This window comes from Balaenoptera acutorostrata, chromosome 16, assembly GCF_949987535.1.
Source record: "Balaenoptera acutorostrata chromosome 16, mBalAcu1.1, whole genome shotgun sequence".
Classification (NCBI taxonomy): domain Eukaryota; kingdom Metazoa; phylum Chordata; class Mammalia; order Artiodactyla; family Balaenopteridae; genus Balaenoptera; species Balaenoptera acutorostrata.
The window spans coordinates 8,881,187-8,891,954 of NC_080079.1; the positions used below are offsets into that span (position 1 = coordinate 8,881,187).

The 10,768-nt window shown below is 44.4% G+C and overlaps 1 non-coding gene across 1 annotated transcript; it reads left to right on the forward strand.

The window, feature by feature from the left end:
* Positions 1 to 9,518: 9,518 nt before the first annotated feature.
* Positions 9,519 to 9,625, forward strand: LOC114236606 (U6 spliceosomal RNA). The gene has a single exon (XR_003622520.1). It is a non-coding gene; the product is annotated as a U6 spliceosomal RNA (small nuclear RNA).
* The last annotated feature ends 1,143 nt before the right edge of the window (positions 9,626 to 10,768 follow it).

Genomic DNA, 10,768 nt, shown 5'->3' on the forward strand with positions numbered 1-10,768 from the left:
CTGACAAAATAGCTTTTTTATCTATGTAGACAAAAAAGTAAGCGAGGATTATTTAAATCAAGATTATGTACAACATGCATCCTAATTACTACACAATTACCTAGCTAAAAAGTGGATATTAGTGAATGTTGTTTTCGGCTGGCAGTCAAATCCAAATTAAGAGCATTCTAGGCTGATCTGGATCACAGATAAAATTAAATTAATGTGACTCCAAGCCAGCTCTCTATTTATAAGCAAAGCTCAACTACAAAGAGAAAAGAAACATTTTCAGATGCAAAAATATGCCTCTGAACACAAGCCAAACATGGATTTTTAATTAAAGCACCAAGGTGTTTTTTTTTCCTACCAATTGTTCCTTTTGGGTATTTCTAGATATGTCAGGGCTAGCCTGGAAATTGGGCCTGGGATTCTGAGGACAGCTGAAGGTCGGAAAGCAATGAGGATGGATTTTCCCAAAGTTCAACCAAAGGAGTCATATGAGATGGGAGTCTGAGCTCCCACCTTCAAAAAACTCCCTGTGTTCCAAGATGAAAGAACTCCAGGAGGAAAAGAGAAAGAAGACTTTTATTTTGAGACAAGTTATCTGACTTCCAGCTTCGTCTTATTCCTCCAACCATGCCCCGGAGTGAACAGGAGAAAGAAATGATAGCCTGGCCCAATGTTCCTCTGACCCAAGAAGACCGACACCTCACAGGTCCCCGGCGTTGCTCTCCACTCTGCCTCTCATATGGATAATGGCACGGATTTCTCGGCACAAGGCAAATGGGTAACAGGAAACTGGTACCCCATTAGCAGTGGGACCATGCCCTATGGTCTGTCCTGAGGCTCCCATCTGTAATTTGACAGAGTTTTATGACCACCTGCCATGATAGAGCAAGACCCAGCACTGGATTTGAAGACAACCAGATCTGCGCCCTGGTCTCTGTTTCCACATCTGTCAAATGGGCACATCTATCTCACAGCATGGTGGCCTGGGTGAGAGGGGCTGGCAGGGAGCAGGCTGTCAGTCAATAGTAGTTCAATACAAAACACACTCTCAGAGCATCAGAATTGCAAGAGCCTTTTGAAGGCTCTCTGGCCAAACCCCTCTTTTTCTAGTTAAGGAAACTGGCTTGGGAACCAACGTCACCCCTGGTGGGACGGGAACAGAACTCAGGCCGCCTGACTCCCAGCTGCCGATCCTTCCTGCCCATCTCACCTCCTTCTCCTTTGATTGATGCTCACCAAGTCCAGTTGTCACTTCAAGTCCAGACAGGCCTGCGGGGCTTCCTGATCCCTTATAATCACATCTATCCCACAGGCTGCCCGAGCCCCTGCTCCCTTATTCGGGAGTTTAACAAATATTTATCGAGCACCCTTGGGCCCTCATTCAGAAACGTATGCTGGCAAAGAGTAAAACACCACCAGACTAGTTCAGCCAAGGAAGAAAACAGCTCCCATGCCGATGGTGACCTCTGTGTGACGGGACACATTATGAGCCCCATCTTTAGAGGAAGAGAGTGAGATTTAGAGAGATCAAATCTCCCGCTGACTCTACTGCCCTGTCGCTGGATGTTGGCTATCAATGGTTATTCCCATCGCTGTCTCTTCCATTACCCCAGCTCCCCATCCTCCCCCACCACGACTTCCGGCTGAGTTGTCCCCTGCCCGCCCCAGTTAAAAGGGGCCTCCTTCTCCTCTGACTCAGGGCACCTGTCCCTCTGCCCCTATTTGGTCTTCCAGCCCCTGCGCACAGTGATTTGGGGGCTGGTGCCTCACAGGCTCCTCTGATGATTGCATTACATGACCTTTCACCTGGGAGTGAAATGCCCAGCACCCCTTCCCACCTCCCCACCTCCCCCCAAGGGCAGGAAGGGGTTCTCATTCCCTTGCCATGCACAAGGAATGCCCTTCTTGGTTCCCAGCACCCCAAGGTCCCAAGACCCCAGCAGTGAGGGAGATTCATCCCCCACCCATTCACATGCACCCCCAGGACAGGCCTGTGAACTTCTCTGGAGGACCACACTGGGCTCTCCCTGCTCTGAGAATGTCTGGAAAGCTTTTGCCCCAGGACTTGGGCAGAGATAATTCAAGGGCATTGTTGCTGGGATGCCAGGGAAGAGACCCCTCTTGAGGAGCCCTCAGACCAGCCTGAGCCACCTCCCCAGCCTCAGTCTTGCTTGACCTTCCAGAATTCCTGGAAGGAATTCCTTAATGTAATAATAATAATAATTTTCTACATTCCTTAATGTAGAAAAATATGAAATGCCATTAAATCTTCCTTTGAAATGGATGTTGTCGCATGGCTTGAGCACCCAGATCTAGCACTGGGTCCTAGAGGTGACAGAGAGACCTCTCTCTCCCCAACTTGGCTGCCTGTGTCCACCCCCTCTGATGGGGGGCCTTGGCCCAGATAAACCAGACAAACCAAAGGCAGCCAGCTCGTCGGGAGCAGCTCTGACAGTTAACACGCTCTTCTCCACGAGGCAGATCTGCACAGCAGAGGAAGCCAGCCACCCCCGAGTTCCAGCCCCAGCTCACTGCCCCCGCCCCCAAAACAGTCCTTCGAGCTCTTGTTCTTGCCATCTCTATGCTTCATCGTGAGCAAGGGATCACCCTTTCTGTGTGATCTTGGACAAGCCAAAACCTCTGAAGTTCAGTTTGTGCATCTGTAAAATGGAGACAATAATCCCACACCACATACTCCCCGGGACTGTTCTGGAGATCACATGCAGTTGTGCGTGTAAGGATGGTGACGGTGATGATGATGGTGATGACAGTGATAATGACAATGTTTTGATACCACGTGCAGCTATGGGTATGTCCATACAATTGATATAAGACCTAAGAAGGGGGCAGTCACAGGACTTGTTCCTTGGCTCAACAATGGACCCCGTGCTTCTGGGATGAAGGTCCTTGGAAAGCCAGAAAGGGCATTCTTGATATAGGAGCCGTGGGGAAAATAGGAAAAGTAATGAGACCTTGTTTTGGACCCCCAGCTGGTGAAGCAAGGCCTTCCCGCTCCATAGGGTTGGGGAAGGGCCCAATGTGTGCTGAATAAATGGAAGTTGTTTATACTGGGGGCAGAGTGAACCTCTTAGTTTGCTCTGGAAGCTGCCTGTGGGCTCAGTTTGGCCCCTAGGGTTGAGGGAGAACCTCATGGGGTTACAGGGCTACCAGGAACCCTGCCCCTCACGGCTTGCCATGCTCCCTGGATGTCATCGGGGCCAATCTCAGGCCTGCCTCACCTACTCTGAGTGGGGATTCTTGCCAGGTTCTGCCTTTGGGGCATGTGCTCTGATGGGCCTTCTGAATGTTCTCTGGCCTGAGGCTTGTCTGCTGGGCTGTGAGGGGGTGTGGGGGGGCAGCTCATGCTGTGGGTGGAACCCAGCAATCCATAATTTTCAAGAGCTCTCCCCAACACACACCCATGAAACATCAGGAAACACCATTCTGAACTATGACCTGCCACCTAATCTAAGTGTGCTCTGTCCTGTGGCCATCCTAAATTTCCTGTGCTCCTTTATTATTCCATAATGTCTCTGATCTCCAGTGTTTCCACATAATGGTTCCCCTGCTACCCAAAACATCCATTGCTTCTCTGACCAGGAAGCCTTCCTTGACACCCACCCCCATCCCTATCAAAGTGCATTTAGGGCCCTTCCCAGGTGCTCCCCTACGGATCTAAGGACTGATCACCTTAGACTGTAATTGCCTGTTGGCTTGTAGGTCACTGCTTCCAGAAAGTGAGCTCCATGAGGAATGAAAGCACCATTGTAGGTCCAAACACCTGGCATTGCATCTGGCTTATAGTAGCAATCTCTACAGACTGAGTATATGAGGAAATTTGTCTTAGTAACCCCCCAACACCCAATACAGATCATGGCTCTACCTTCTGAGACCACACATCTCTCCCAGAGACAGAGGTTGTGCATGGCTGGCCACTCAAGGAAGTGGATATGTTTGGGGTTCTTCTCAATGGGCGCTTCCATCTAAAACCAAGAGACCAGTGGGTAAGAAGGACTCCTTCCATTCTGGTCACTGTGGGACAGTCCCCTAGCTTTGCCTCACACCTTTGGTCTTTCTAGGTTGTAAGAAGACTAAAGATCTGGCCTTCTAGCCTCTAGTGCATGAGATTTTAATTTGCTGAGGGCAGGCTTGAAAAACAGTGTGAATTCCCTTCCTTCAGTGCTCGGAGAATCAAGAGAGAAAACGTTTTCAATCTTGACAACTTCATCCCTTTGGCTGGTGATAGTATATGCAAACTTCTTTGCCAATTCATCTGGAATCAGGCTCTTTCAAGCATCAAACCAAACCAGAAAGCTATAAAATGAATACAGATCTCTGAATGACAAATTGGCATGCAATCTTTTTCCAACCCAACATCCAAGGACAGGGTTGGCTTTTGTGAGTGCGTAGCGGGGAGAGTTTGTGGTTGCTATTAATTTGAGGGTTTTGCTTTTGTTTGTTTGTTTGTTTGCTTGCTTGCTTATTTGGGGGCTTAGTTTGTTCACTTATTGTTTTTCACTCTTCATTTTTTCCAATCACCTTTGTGAAAAAAGGCTTGTTCTGTCACCTCCTGTCTGCAAGGTCAGGCACAGCTTCTATATTTGCAGTTGGAAGACATAACGGAAATCTAGCACTTGAAAAACCTGAGTGACTTAGGCAAAGAACGGCCATTCCCATTTGTGAAAAATCTGTGGTTAGCCCAAACTTTTCAACAAGACATTACTGATTGTGAACTGAAGTCATTATACCCAAACTTATAAGCCACTGGACAAGGACTTAAAAACGAGAGACATTTCATGGGTTTTCCTCAGCCCCACCCACCTTTCACAGCTGCCGTCCACCAACAACTTTAAGAACAAACTTAACTTTTCTAAACAAAAATAATTTCATCATTTTGTGTGGCATTAACACCCCGCTACTTCGATATGTTATCTGTATTTTTCTTGTTGACATCCAACCAATTCAGAGCTAAAAATCCATCCTCCAGTTTTTCTGTGGGTCGTAAATCATAGAAAGGTTATATTTTATGAAAGCTGAAGCTGAGAAGTAAACAGCATATTTATATCCAAAGAGTTTCATCCATTAAGCAGCAATGACAGGGCCCTGTGGGCCAGAATCTAGTTTTCTTACTTAAAAAGCTTAGTTCTTTTGTAGACTCCTGCAGGGACCTATAACAGTTGGAATTGGGTTTTTTATGCCTGTGAGGCCACCGAATGAATGTTACACTTTTCCATTATTTTCTTTTTTCTTCTGAGAAAACTAGGCTACCCGCTTATTGCCTAAAACCTACACCCCATGATCGTACTGTCGTAAAACCTGTCTTCTGCTCTTTCCTCCCACATCTTACCAACATCCCCAAACCTTGTTTAGACTTAGTGTCCTACAAGGTTATGCTGCATTTACTGAGATGTGGGAAGGCTCCCTGCGATGATTTAAGCTGATGGGTGGCATACCTGTATAAAACTTCAGCCCAAGGGGTACCTGAGAGCTTTGACCTCCTCTACCTTACAAAAAATAAAAATAAAAAAGCTTGAATCTTAATATCTCCCTTGTTCATGCTTGCAAATGCCTTAAAGTCTCCATCACGAGGTGGCTGAAATAAAAAGGCATAAGTCTGGATCTTGCATTTCACATTACTGCCCACTATTAAAATGTTAGTATGACTGCCCCTTGGGCTATTAAAAGATGATGCACGTGTCCTGTCCGCAAATGGTGTAATTTGTGGTCATGAATCCAGATCTAGATCTATGCAGATAAGGATGTAGATTTCACACCACTATTACATCAGGCAGGTAAGTATAGGTTCAGAGTCAGCAGAGTGATCACCCTGAAACTAGCCAAATAATCACTGACAATTAAGAAAATGAAGTATCTGAGTCTCAGTGCTCTTTTAGCCACTTCGCACATATATTTGTTCTTTTGATGTCCTGTGTGAATAGAGGTGCTTTATCTGACTGCTGATGGGCTAAATAATGTGTCTGAGTTGTAATATAGAACTCAATTTGCTGGGACTGTCATCTGAAAGGCCTGGACAATTTATCGAACACTGCAGATGAAAGAAGGAGAGGGAAAAAAAAATTTTAAACTGACCACTTCTAAAATGAAGAAAATAGGACAGTAAAGGGTATTGTAATATACTTTAATCTTCCTTAATGTAGAAAAATACGAAATGCCATTAAATCTTCCTTTGAAATGGATGTTGTCGCATGGCTTGAGCACCCAAATCTAGTTAATGAATCTATTTTTAAGGCAAATAAACAGGAAAGAAGAGGTGAAGGAGTGATCTGTGCATTATACAACTAATTCAGAAGATGAAAGGAAGAAAAATTAAAGTTAAATTCACATAAATATTAGAGGTAAGGAGAATGGTTGCAGGTGTAAAAAGGGAAACCTGCATTTCCCTTTGGCTGGTGTTGGAAACAAGCAGACACTTTCTTCTCAAGAGCAAAGTCGGGAAAGATGAAAGTGTTTCAGAGGGCCCAATAATTAACATTTTAAAAGGTTTTCTTAATAAAAAATGATCCAACAATAATAGCAATTTAATCATTTCATTTGAAAAATTAAATTGATTGCAAGCATTCATTTGTGAGGAAGTGGCATTTACAGAATTTGGATGACCTTATCCAATCAGATCTCCCCTTTAATCACTTTAAATGGAGCCAATATACAAAAAAAAACTGGAAGCAGTCAAGATTCAAAGGGCAGTAATCTGGGGAGATTAACACTCCTCCACAAAGAGCCCACACCAATCTATTTACCCTTCCTTCTTTGTTGCAGCCAGAACATTACTAATGGAACTCAGACCATGTGACTAAGAGTCTGCTGGGGAGATGGGCTATACTGGGGAGTCTCACCAGTGTCCACATCCACCACCCATGTGGCAAAATGACCTCGGGGGCACATATCTTCTCCTTAAAATAAAGAAACTTTTAGCAAGTTAACACAGTGCAGAGGATTAATCTTGGGCAACCTTAAATTATGAAGGATGCCAAGGCTTAATACCTATTAACTTTTAAAACATTATAAATGACACTTTGTCCCAAGAGCAGAGTATATAAAACATTTTCCACAGACATTTTTTAATGTGATCTTCACATTGGAGCCCCTTTTCTTGTAAGAAACAGATACCCACTCTCTCCTTTCTCTGCTTTGGATGTCACGTGGCAAACAGGGACACCCCCACCACCAGACTCCACACATTGAAGCAAACAGTGGGGAGCAACCCATCTCTCAGCATCCCAGCTCCATATTCTTAGAACCTGAAGGCCCAGCTTGTGTCTAATGTCCACTTGGGTCCAATTTATAGTCAGGGAACAGATCACATCACATAAATGTGGCTGCAAGGACATGGGGGAGATGGGGGCAATCCTCAGAGAAGGGGAGAAGAGCCTGGAAGACATCTCAAAGGTACCTTTTGCCCAGAGCAGGGGAACATAAAAATTAAGAGCATGAACTCGGATACCAGAGTGCCCAGCCATGTGACCCTGAGCAAGGGTCTTAACCCCTGCGCACCTCTGTTTCCTCACCAGTAAACTGGGGTGGTAAAGTCACCTGTCTCCTAGGGAGGGTTAATGTGGGGATTAAATGAGTTACTAGAACACTTTTCGAACCATGCCTGGCAGATAGTATAGGGGACGTATCCTTTATAACTGTTGACTATTACCACTGTTATCTTTGTTTGCCCCATTTCTTTACATGAGGAAACTGAACTTCAGGAAGGTTGCATGCCAGACTCACAGTCGTAAGGGGTGGCCTCTGACATCAATCTTCAAACTACTGCTCTGCTTATGCCCCATCAGGGCTGGACTGCGTGCACAGACACTCTGGCAGGCTAATGTTTTATACCATTCATTCATTCCTCAACAACTATGCCCTGAGTGCCGTCCCAGCTAGGGAGAGAAGGGGGGCCACGGGGCAGCGTCCCGCCATGCGCTGGACTAGCCCACTTGTCAAAACCAAGGCCTTGGGCTTAGCCAGACCTACCCTCCCAGAAAGCCCGTTAGCTCTGGTCACTCAGGCTCTTGGTGCCAAGAGCACCAAGATAAAAGAAAACAGCCTCTTGGTGCCAAGATGACCAACAATTTTGGACTGGGCTTTGGTCAGCCCAACCTTACAACACACTCTGTTGTCCAGAGAGCTGTGGACAGGGGCAGGATACCCCAAGTTTTGCTCTAGCCTGGGGCTCTTCTGGGTGCTCAGAGGGTCTTCCAATATTTAACTCAAACTAATCTTTTACTGTACATTGTTTTCTTTTATCATAATCATGTGCCTTCCAAAACAGAACACAGTGGAGACACTCTAGTTGCCACAACTAGAGAAAGCCTTCGCACAGAAACGAAGACCCAACACAGCCATAAATAAATAAATTAAATAAATAAATAATTTTTTTAAAAACTTTAAAAAAAGAACCATAAAACTGTTGTGAATCTGAGTTTATGAGTTATCTTTGCAACCTATAGCAACCTCAGCTCCAATTCACGTTAGATTATTTTTTTAATACAGTGAATAAATTTTGCTTGCAAATGATAAAAAATGGCTTACCTTGAGATTTAAGGCTACTCATCAATTAAACAGCAATAAAGGAGAAAATTTATTCTGAGATGTGCTCAAAAACAAGCTGCAACCCTGGTTGATGCATTGGAGTGGCAAGTGGGGGGCCACTCTTCATCGCGGTGCACGGGCCTCTCACTATCGCCGCCTCTCTTGTTGCGGAGCACAGGCTCCAGACGCGCAGGCTCAGTAGTTGTGGCTCACGGGCCTAGTTGCTCCGCGGCATGTGGGATCTTCCCAGACCAGGGCTCGAACCCGTGTGCCCTGCGTTGGCAGGCAGATTCTCAACCACTGCGCCACCAGGGAAGCCCTATGGTTCTTATTGATTGATTTTTAAATATTGTTCATTTGAACTTCTAAAATAAATTTAAACAGTCCTTTTACTCTGTTACATATGTTAGTTTTCCCAATAAAATTATACTTGAAAAAAGACTGAAAGTCTCCTAACAAATCTCTAACAACAATAATGTTGGGGGATAAGTATGTCCCAAACAGTGCATAGAATTTTTTTAGTATTTTTTTTTTTACCATTTTTAGTAATTTTAGTATTGGTTGTTTATCTGAAATTCACATTTATCTGGCCATTCTATATTTTACCTGGCATCTCTACCCCAAATCCAAACCAACTGACTCACTATATTGGGGTATTTTTGGTTCAGTTTGGTTTGATTTGGTTGGGTTTTGTTAATGCTGGTTTAGGTTTTGTTTTTCATTGGCTTCCCTGCCAAATCTCTTACCCTGGGCAGTCCTCAGTTTTCTCACATGAATGAGACAAGTAACAGCCATCATTCTACCCACCTTGCAAAGGGCGAAGACATCAGAGGATGACAAGAGGGAAGAATCCTGAAAGTGGAGCCACCAAGAGGTGACTCTCTGAACAAAGGCAAAATGGGGAGAGCGGTGGGTTTCTTGGGGGTGGCCTTTCCCCTTCTTTGATGGGAACACTGGGACACTACCCCTCTGTTTAAAAGACTATGCCGGTGCTCGCTTCGGCAGCACATGTACTAAAATTGGAACGATACAGAGAAGATTAGCATGGCCCCTGCGCAAAGAGGACACACATATTCATGAAGGGTTCCCATTTTTTTAAGGTTACCAAAGTGGGGGGCGGGGAGAGGGATAAATTAGGAGTGTGGGATTAACACATACACACTACTATGTATAAAATAGATAAGCAACAAGGACCTACTGCATAGCACAGAGAACTATACTCAATATTTTGTAATAACCTATAAGGGAAAAACATCGGAAAAAGAATAGATATGGGCTTCCCTGGTGGCGCAGTGGTTAAGAATCTGCCTGCCAATGCAGGGGACACGGGTTCGAGCCCTGGTCTGGGAAGATCCCACATGCCGCGGAGCGACTGGGCCCATGAGCCACAACTACTGAGCCTGTGCGTCTGGAGCCTGTGCTCCGCAACAAGAGAGGCCATGATAGTGAGAGGCCCATGCACCGCGATGAAGAGTGGCCCCCGCTTGCCACAGCTAGAGAAAGCCCTCGCACAGAAACGAAGACCCAACACAGCCAAAAATAAATAAATAAATAAACTCCAATCTCTTTAAAAAAAAAAAAAATAGATATAGAGAGATTTAGATAGATATGTATAGATATGTATAACTGAATCACTTTGCTGTATACCTGAAACTAACGCAACATTGTAAATCAACTATACTTCAATTAAAAAAAAAAAAAGACTATGCCATAGGTACACAGACAATGAATTAAACACTCAATATGCAAACAGCTCCAGTAAGTTAAAGAGAAAGCTGACAGCCCCCAGTAGAAAAATGATGGGACGTGCCCTGCAATGCAGCTGGCTCCAGCGCCTACTAACCGTGCATCTCAGGAAGGATCCTCAACCTCGCCAAGCCTCATACAGACCATAGGGTCTATGAATGGGGTTAACATGAAGATTAAATGAAATAATACATCCCATAAAACATTCGGTGCTGGCGCTGTTCCCTCAGTTAATGAAAGCTGTACTTAATCATCTCAAGAGAAAAAATACATATAAATAAGCAAAAAAACAAAAAGAAAAATTCTACTTTACTAGAAATAAAGTAAATTGAAATTAAAATAACAGTGAGGTATCATACTGTACTTATGAAATTGGCAAAGATTTTAAGGATTTTAATAACATTATTTAAAGGAGCAAAAAAATGTTCATAAATATTCAACAAATGAAGAATGATTAAATGAATAGTAAGAGAATAAACATATAGAGAATGGT